Source organism: Cupressus sempervirens, chromosome 7 (genome assembly GCF_028749045.1).
Source record: "Cupressus sempervirens isolate cs-2001-9-10 chromosome 7, ASM2874904v1, whole genome shotgun sequence".
Taxonomy (NCBI): domain Eukaryota; kingdom Viridiplantae; phylum Streptophyta; class Pinopsida; order Cupressales; family Cupressaceae; genus Cupressus; species Cupressus sempervirens.
In genome coordinates, this window is record NC_143124.1 from 437,908,106 (window position 1) to 437,917,929 (window position 9,824).

The window sequence follows — 9,824 nt, forward strand, 5'->3', positions numbered from 1 at the left end:
ACTTGGCACAAGTTGTTGTAGATGGAAGTTCTTTGATGGAGGAAGAAACTGAAGTAAGAAAGAGTTCACACTGACAAAGGGAGTTCTCATGGATGAGAATCAGAATGAAACTAAGGATATGTTCCTTACTTTATTCTTTCTCTAAAATTTCATTGTATTATGACATGTTGTGTTGTCATCAATGCCAAAGAGTGTGATTGGTGGAACAATCAATTAATTATATATTGCTTTTATGTTACACAGATGTCATATCAGTTTTAGTTAGTGTATGCCAAGCTCACTTGGGCAGTGAAGATAGCTATTTGTATCTACTGAGCATTCCTGAGTTTGCCTAGTTAAGAAGATAGTGTCTACCGAGTTCACTCGGTAGACAAAGGAAAGTGTGTAGAAGGTGAGTGTTAACTAAGCTCACTTGGTTAATGAAGGTAAAGATGGATGGAACCAGTGTTAATCGAGCTCACTTAGTTTCCAAACAAAATTTTTTAATATGTAGTGTTAACTGAGCCTCACTTGGTTAACATAGGAAATCATTTCTAAGTTAGTGTCTACCAAGCTAGGTCAACTAATGAGGGATTTTCTTGTTTTGGCATATTGAGTTTAATTAACTTATCTATTGGTTCTAGCTAACTAAGAAGATGAATATAAGTTATTCTAAGTTGTATATGATTCGACTTGACAATATGGATGACATAAGTATAAGGTCAAGTTGTGGGTTAAAGTGTGAAGTTGTGAGTGTAGTGAAGATTTAATGATGAAGAGAGGAAGTGAATTTGAAGGATAAGTAGAATATCCTTGTGGAGCTAAAAAGATATATTCAATTGGGAAGGATCAAGTATACAAGCCAGAATTGAGATTTGTAATCAGCAATTCAACTGCATCAGAAATTAGGTCATCTTATTGTTACTCTCTAACTATTGTAGCAGTGATCTAAATCTCTTAACACATTTGTCTCAATAGCTATTTGTAAATCCTCTAACAAGGTGGCAGTTCTATTAAATTATCTTAAGACTTCTAACAAGGCCACTCCTAATAGGGTGATTAAGTCCTCTAACAGGGTCACACCTAATAGTGTGTTTTGTAACCTTTAATAGGGTTGGCTCCTAACAAGGCTCACTTCGAAAGAGTGAAAATAGTAACTATTTGCAATTGGCGGTTTTTCCAAATTGGATTTTCATGTTAAATCTTGGTGTCAAATGTGTTCATGTTATTTCCTTCACTTGTTCTACAACTAAGTTAAAGTAATGGTAATCTTAGATAACATCTTAAAATGCACATGTTAAATGTTTACCAAGAAACTGTAGTGTTTACTAAGTTACAAAGTTTTCTGTGTGTTTGTCGAGCATCAACATTATTTAATTTTTAGAGTTTATTTTGTACTAACATCTAAGGGATCTAGGATTTGTTTTAGTGGTATTTTATTCGTGCCCCTCCCCTCTCAATTACTCCTCTTATATTTCCAACAATTGGTATCAGAACTTTTAGTGCTTGCAGAGAAAGGTTTCAAGGACCTAAGCTAAAGATCAAGATGTCTTACAAAAGAGAGATTCCCAAGCTTAACAGAGATAACTTTGTAGCATGGAAAGGACTTATGAGATTACATCATGATGATTGATATTGCACCTTCACTCAGTTATGTTAAAATTGATTAAGTAAAAGATTGCAAAACAACTCATGGAATATGGACCAAACTAAGAGATATCTATGGAGCAGATGACAATGTAAGAATAGCTAAGGTTGAAAGTTTTAGAGATCATTCTGATCAGATGAAAATGAGAGAAGATGAGAGAATTGAAAAATATGTGGAAAGAATCAAAGCAGGTGTAAGTGCAATCAAAGCATTTGGAGGAGACATTGAAGAGAAAACAGTTGTAAGCAAGGTACTCAGAACTCTTCTTCCTATTTATGCAATTAGAGTGTCTACTATTCAAGAGATGAGATGTGATCCAAATAATAAAATATCTTTGGATGTTCTAGTTGGAAGATTGACAGCTTTTGAATTAGATAACTTTGATAGCTATGTTCTTAGCTCAAAAGTTATTGAGTCTGCATTTGAATCTAAACTCACACTCAAGAAAAAGAGTATGAAATCAAAATGTAGTCAATCAGGAAGTGAAGGAGGAGAAGAAACAAAAGGAATTTCAAAAAATGATCTTGAAGTTGTTGAAGCCCTACTTGCAAGAAAGTATTCCAAAGGTAGAGGAAAGTACAAAGGTAAAGTTCCTATGATCTATTTTTCTTGTGAAGAAGTTGGTCACATTGTTGTAAGGTGTCCAAATAGAGAAAACAAAGATGAAGAGAAAAGCAATAAGCACAAAGGCAAGAAGGATTTCAAGAACTACAAGAACTTCAAGGAAAAAGGTAAGAAATCATGTTTTATAGCTAAAGATTCTAATAATAGTGAAGATGAAGTGATATATATTTCTACAAAGGATGAATGTGATGATGAAGGAGATAAGATGGCACTTATCTCTCATCTTAGCAAAAATGATACATAAATTATTGATAGTGGTTTTTCACATCATATGACTAGGGATAAAACAAAATTTGAGAACATGGAACCTAATGATGGAGGTAGTGTGAGATTTGGAAGCAATGAACCTTGTTGCATAAAAAGAAAAGGTCCTATCTCACTAACTAATGAACTTATATGTGACAATGCTTATTGGGTTGAAGGATTAAAACATAATCTACTAAGTGTGGCATAGTTGAATAACATTGGATTCAAGGTAGAATTTATGGATGGAAAGGCCAAACTACTGGATCAAAAAAGAAATCTAGTTGGATCTAGCAAGCAAACAAAAGGTAATCTATTTTATCTTGATCTTAGCGAATGTTCATGTTTTATTGCTGAAGTAGAAGAAAGCTAGTTATGGCACAAAAGACTATGTCATGTAAACTTTGATAATCTGGTTAAGATAAGTAAACATAGAAGAGTAAGAGGTATTCCTAGTTTGAAGAAACTTGATGTGGGTTTATGCAAGAATTGCCAAATTAGTAAGATTGGAAAAACTAGTTTCAAAAGCAAGAACTATCAGTCAAAAGAAGTCTTAAAAATTGTGCATACAGGCTTATGTGGACCTATTCGAATAGAAAGTTACAATGGAAAAAAAAAATTCATTTTTTTTGTTGATGACTATTCTAGAATAATGACTATAATCTATCTTAAATAAAAATCAAAAGCTTTTCTGAAATTCAAGTGGTATCTAGCTAGAGTAGAAAAAGAATCTGGAAAGAAGTTGAAATGTTTAAGATCAGACAAAGATGGTGAATTCATCTCCAATGAATTCAATAATTTCTACATTGAAAGAGGGATCAAAAGACATGTATCATCCCCTAGTATACCTTAGCAAAATGGTATAGTTGAAAGGAGGAACAAATCCATCATGGATTGTGCAAGAACATTGATGATAGAAAATAATGTTGCTATCAAATGCTAGAAGGAAGCTATCAGCACTACAATTCATACCTTGAATAGAGTACAGTTGAAGAAAGACTCAAACCAAACTCTTTACAAATAATGGTTTAGCTACAAACCTAATGTAAGTTACTTGAAAGTATTTGGCAGCAAATGTTATTTCTTGAAAGAATCTAGGAAAGGCAAATTTGATATCAAAGGTGATGAAGGAATATTTCTAAAATACTCCTGTAGAAGTAAAGCATATGTTTGAATTTTTATATTCATAAAATCATAGAAAGTGCACATGTGAGAATTGATGAGTTTGCAGAAAAGAGTGAAGAAGAAAGCAATAAAGAGTCAGAGGATTACTAAAGATTTGTTTACTATGAACTTAATACCCTGCCAAACCTATTTGAAAGAAAGGAGGCTTCACCTTTTGAGCCCCCAAATTCTCCATCAGTTACCAAGTTGTAGATAATGTAACCCAAGTCATAGTCTAAATGACTCGAGTCGCAGTCAAAAGCTACCAAGCTAGTTCAAACCAAGTCTGATGGACTCAAGTCACAAACAGTGGAACCTAAGCTTGACATTGAAGTTCATGATGAAATCAATGAATTCATTCCAAATCCAAAGAGCATGTGTTAGCAAAATATGTTAGAAGGCATCATGCACCTAATTAGATCATTAGAGACAAATATGATGTAACAATGACAAGAATTAAATTAAAAGGTACATGTTTACTTGTTGAATTTGAACCAAGAAATGTTAAAGATTCTTTAGATAATGAAAATTGGGTTGAGGTGATGAATGAAGAAGTAGAACAGACTGAGAAGAACAAAACTTGGACTCTTGTTCCTAGACCTAAGGATAAAAATGTAATTGGCACAAAGTGGGTGTTTAGAAATAAGTTGAATGAAGATGGAAAAGTTTCTAGAAACAAGGAAAGACTAATATGTAAAGGCTGTTCTCAAGAAGAAGGTATTGGTTATGGTGAAACTTTTTCTCTTGTTGCAAGATTAGAAGGTCTTAGAACTTTACTAGCATATGCAACACATAGAGGATTTAAAGTATATCAAATGGATGTTAAATTTGCATTTTTGAATGAAATTCTTGATGAGGAAGTCTACATTGAACAACCAAAAGGCTTTTTAGATCCTAGAAAAAGAGACATGGTTTTCAAGTTACATAAGGCATTATATGGTCTCAAGCAAGCTCCCAAAGTTTGGTATGAAAGACTTGATAACTACTTGGTATAGATTGGTTTTCAAAGAACAAATGATAACAATAATCTATATATCAAAGAAGGACTAGACAAGAAGATTGTGTTGGTAGAAATATTTGTTGATGATACTTTATTCACAGGAAATGATGACTTATGCAAGGAATTTTCAAAAGAAATGAGTAAAGAATTTGAAATGTCTATGTTTGGTGAAATAAAATTCTTTGTTGGATTACAGATTCATTAAAGCAAAGATGGTATCTACATCACTCAATCTAAATATATCAAGGAGATACAAAAGAAATTTAGAATGGAAGATTCAAGACCAGTTGGAACCCCTATGTCTACTGGATATAAGCTTTCCAAAAATTGTGATTCGAAGAAAGTAGATTAGATCACTTATAGATCAATCATTGGAAAATTACAATATGTAGTGCATACAAGGCGTGATATTGTATTAGCAGTTGGTATGCTGGCAAGATTCTAAGCAAATCCTAGAGAAAATCACATGATGGAAATCAAAAGAATCATGAGATATCTAAAAGGAACTGAACACTATGGCTTATTGTACAAAATAGGAGGTAATTTGGACATGAAGGTATTTACTGATGCTGATTAGGTAAGAAGTATCGATGACAGGAAAAGAACTAGTGGTGGAGAATTCTTTTTTGGAAAAAGAATAATGTCTTGGAAAAGCAAGAAACAAAATTGTATCTCTCAATCCACAACAAAGGAAGAATATGTGGCAACACCTGTTAATTATTCTAATATTATTTGGTTCAAGCAACTATTGGCAGGAATGAAGATAAAGATCAAAGATCTAGTAGTCATATACTGTGATAACACCAATGCAATCAATATATCAAAAAATATAGTGATGCATACCAAAACAAAGCACATTGCTATAAAATATCACTTCTTAAGAGAATTGGTGTAGGATAAAGAAGTCAGATTGGAATACATAAATACAAAATAATAGATTGCAGAAATATTCACCAAGTCATTACCCAAGGATGCATTTTTGTATCTAAGAGGTAAGCTAGGGGTCATTCCCCTATCTGAAGCTCACTAACATAAGTTTATTAATCCATCAACTAGAGTATGTTGAAGATCAATCAGTTGATGTAGAATTGGCAAGAACATATTGCAAATGAATCAGTACTTAAAGTACATTAATATTAACAAAGTTATTGTCTTTGGCATCTTTTGTCAAAGAGGGAGAAGTTTACTATCATATCTCATAAAGAAATTTTAGAAAGAGAAGTTTCCTATAAGAGGGAGAAGTATGCTATCATAGAAAGGAGAATGAACTTGTTAGAAGTTGTTGCAAATAGTTCTCTAATAGAGGAAGAAATTAAAGTCAGAAAGAGTTCACACTGATAGAGGGAGTTCGCATGGATGAGAATCAGAATGAAACTAAGGATATGTTCCTTACTTTATTCTTGCTCTAAAATTTCATTGTATTATGACATGTTGTGTTCCCATCAATGCCAAAGAGGGAGATTGTTGGAACAATTGATTAATTTCATATTTTCTTTAATGTTAAACAAATGTAATATCAATTTTAGTTAGTGTATGTTGAGCTCACTCAGGCAGTGAAGACAATTATTTGTATCTACCGAGCATTTTTTAGTTTTCCTAGTTTAGAAGATAGTGTCTACCAAGTTCACTTGGGAGACAAAGGAAAGTGTGTAGAAGGTGAGTGTTAACCGAGTTCACTTGGTTAACAAAGAAAAAGATGGATGGAACCAATTTTAATCAAGCTCACTTGGTTACCAAAGAAACTTTGTGAATATGCAATGTTGCTTGAGCTTCACTTGGTTAACATAGGAAATCATTTCTAAGTTAGTGCCTACTGAGTTGGGTCAGTCAATGAAGGATTTTATTTTTGTAGCATATTGAGTTTAATTAATTTATCTATTGGTTCTAGCCAACTGAGAAGATGAATTTAAGTTATTCTATGTTTTATATGAGCTAACTTGACAATATGGATGATATAAGTATAAGGTCAAGTTGTGGGTTAAAGTGTGAAGTTGTGAGTGTAGTGAAGATTTAATGATGAAGAGAGGAAGTGAATTTGAAGGATAAGCAGAATATCCTTGTGGATCTCAAAAGATATATTCGATCAAGAAGGATCAAGTATACAAGCTATAATTGAGATCTATAATTAGCAATTCAATTTCATCAAAAATTAGGTCATCTCATTGTTACTCTCTAACCATTCTAGCAGTGATCTAAATCTCTAAACAGAGTTGGCTTAATAGCTATTTGTAAATCCTCTAACAAGGTGGCAATTCTATTGAATTGTCTTAAGACAATTAACAAGGCCACTCCTAACAAGGTGATTAAATCCTCTAACAGGGTCACACCTAATAGTGTGTTTTGTAACCTTTAACAAGGTTAACTCCTAACAGGGCTCACTTCAAAAGAGTGAAAACATTAACTAGTTGTAGTTGGTGGTTTTCCCAAATTTGGCTTGCACATTAAATCTTGGTGTCAAATGTGTTCATGTTATTTCCTTCATGTGTTCTACAACTAAGTTAAAATAATGGTAATCTCAGATAATATGTTAAAATCTACATGTTAAATGTTTACCAAGTAATTGTAGTGTTTACTGAGTTACAACATTTTCTATGTGTTTTTTGAGCATCAGTAGTATTCAATTTTTAGGGTTTATTTTGTACTGACATCTAAGGGATCTAGGATTTATTTTAGTGGTAATTGATTCATCCCTCCCCTCTCAGTTACTCCTCTTATATTTCCAACACTAAGAACTTTACTTACAATTTCATAATCAATGATAACTCCTTCAATAGCTCTGATTGCACTCACAAATATTGGCAATTTGGCTAGGTTAGATAGAATGAGGTTTTCATTTATGGAAACATATACTTACTATGAAGCGACAAAAATATGGAGATACAATTTTGGTAGTTTGACTTAGAAAATTATCTAAGTATCACATATTTTATATGGTAGTATAGTTAAATATTTTCTTTGATCACTTCACAGAGGCAAAATTGGCATGTGCACTCTTAACTATAGTAAGTACAGTATGTTAGGATACCATAATTATGTATGAAAGGAAGTATAGATAGTACAGATAGAGTTATTGCATTTTTTTCAATTATAGTAATGAGTTGATTAAACATGATAAAGATAAGGAATCCAGTATTTTATGTTAAGGAATTATTTTTTATACCAAAAAAAATACTCTACTAATTAGGGATGACATCCTATATGTTAACCCTAAGACGGAAAGATAAAAAAATTTCATTTTGGAAAATGTGTAAAGGTTTGAAGGTTGTCAATGCAAGTTATTATGAAATATCAGGGTATAAAAGAAATTTTTTGAAATACAAAGTTATGAGAAAGTGTGAACATGATGTGATGAGTGAATGTAATTATTTTATAATATAATATTTATATCAAAGCAATGTAAAGACAAGGTATGTGAAGTTAGCATAGTGGACTACAAAGATCTAATTAGATATTGAAGATATCAACATATTGTAAAGAGGCTTTTGTATCTACTATTTTGTATATTGAATATCATTGTATATTGCATGTTTGCGCAGTGGGATTCACTTGCATGCATTCTATAATTGTAATATCAACCCCTAAAATGGTTGAGGCTTATAACAAGGCCTAGTCCTCTAATAAGGACTGAGACACTGTACAGATGTAATAGACTCCTAAAAGGGTCAATATCTTTCACAAGATACTTTTGACTAGTGGATCATTTTGTGGGTACCATCCCCATCAAGATTTTCCCTTTTTGGGGTTTTCCTAGTTAACAAAATGTGGTGTTATGTGTTCTGTTGCCCCACTTTACATCCCTTAACCATTTTGCAAAGTGGAAAATTTTTTGTCCTAGTAAGGTCCTAGGTATGTCCAAATCTAAGTTCAAGTCCCCTTAGGTTGAAGGAGTCTTCATTATATTTTTCATCTTCTCCTTCCCCATATTTCATAGCCAGGTGGTTTTCCTTTATGTTGTGAGTTTTGGGGGTAGCTTAGTACCTAATCTAATGGAGATCCCCATAACATACAATGATCATTCATAAGAGTGGTATCCACTTGCGGCCTATCATTTTCTCCATGAAAAGAAGAAACTTGCAGAAATTTGGAAATAGTTTTCCCCTTGGCGAGTTTTCAAACCATGAAGGTGATTTCCTACGAAGAGCACCAAATGATGCATTTGAGCCACAATAAGATGATGATAACATACCTTATGATAAATTATTGTTTTTATTATGATTATCTACCTTGGGAGGTATTGAAGATTCATCATAGCTCTCAAAATCATCTTAGGTGGTAAATTTAAAATTGACTTCTCCTTTGTGGGTTTCCAACCCATGAAGTCCATTTTTTGCAAAAGGAAATTCTAAAGGAAATGAAACAATAGGTGGGTCCCTAACTAAGATTTTCACTCCTTATAGATATCTTTAAACCCCAAGGAAGCAATAATTCAAAAGGTAAAGTTAAAAGAAGGCTTGGGCAGAGAAATGAAAATTGTCTTCTCCTCGATGGGTTTCCAACCCATGAGGAAAATTTTTCACATTTAAAAGAAAATCAAGTTTATAAGTAAATTGAAATCACATTTCATATGAAAAATATCTTAAGATGCTAATGTAAACAATCTAACTATTGCGAGAAAGAAGAATTTGATTTGGAAAATATTTCCTAACAGTGTACTCTGTTCATAACTTCCTGAAACTTAACGGGAAATGGGAAAGTAAGTGTGAAAGGATGGAAAGTTACCATTGGGCCAAAAAAATAGTAAAAATACACTGAGTTATCTGTTAGGACCCCCGCATTTACTATTTCAATGGATTTATCCTTCAATTCATTTATGTGGCACGAATCCTGAAGATCAACATGTGAATTGAAACTCCTATATAGATGGAAACATAAACAATTATACAAACTACTGCTCTTTCTTGAATTGTTATTCCATTAATTTGCACAACTTTTTCAAATAGCTTATGTTTGTACATTTGGTATTCTTCTCCTCTTCTAGATTCAAAATTCAATTCATTCTTAGATTGAATGGCAACCAGATTTGTAGGCTTTGATGGGCTGAATGGAATGAAGTCTGCACTACATAATTTCACTTACACTTCTCTCCATTTCTATGATATGCAAGACTTTCAAAAGAGAGTAAAATCATAGCCATTTCATCCCATAACTAAGAAGCTCCAAGGATGT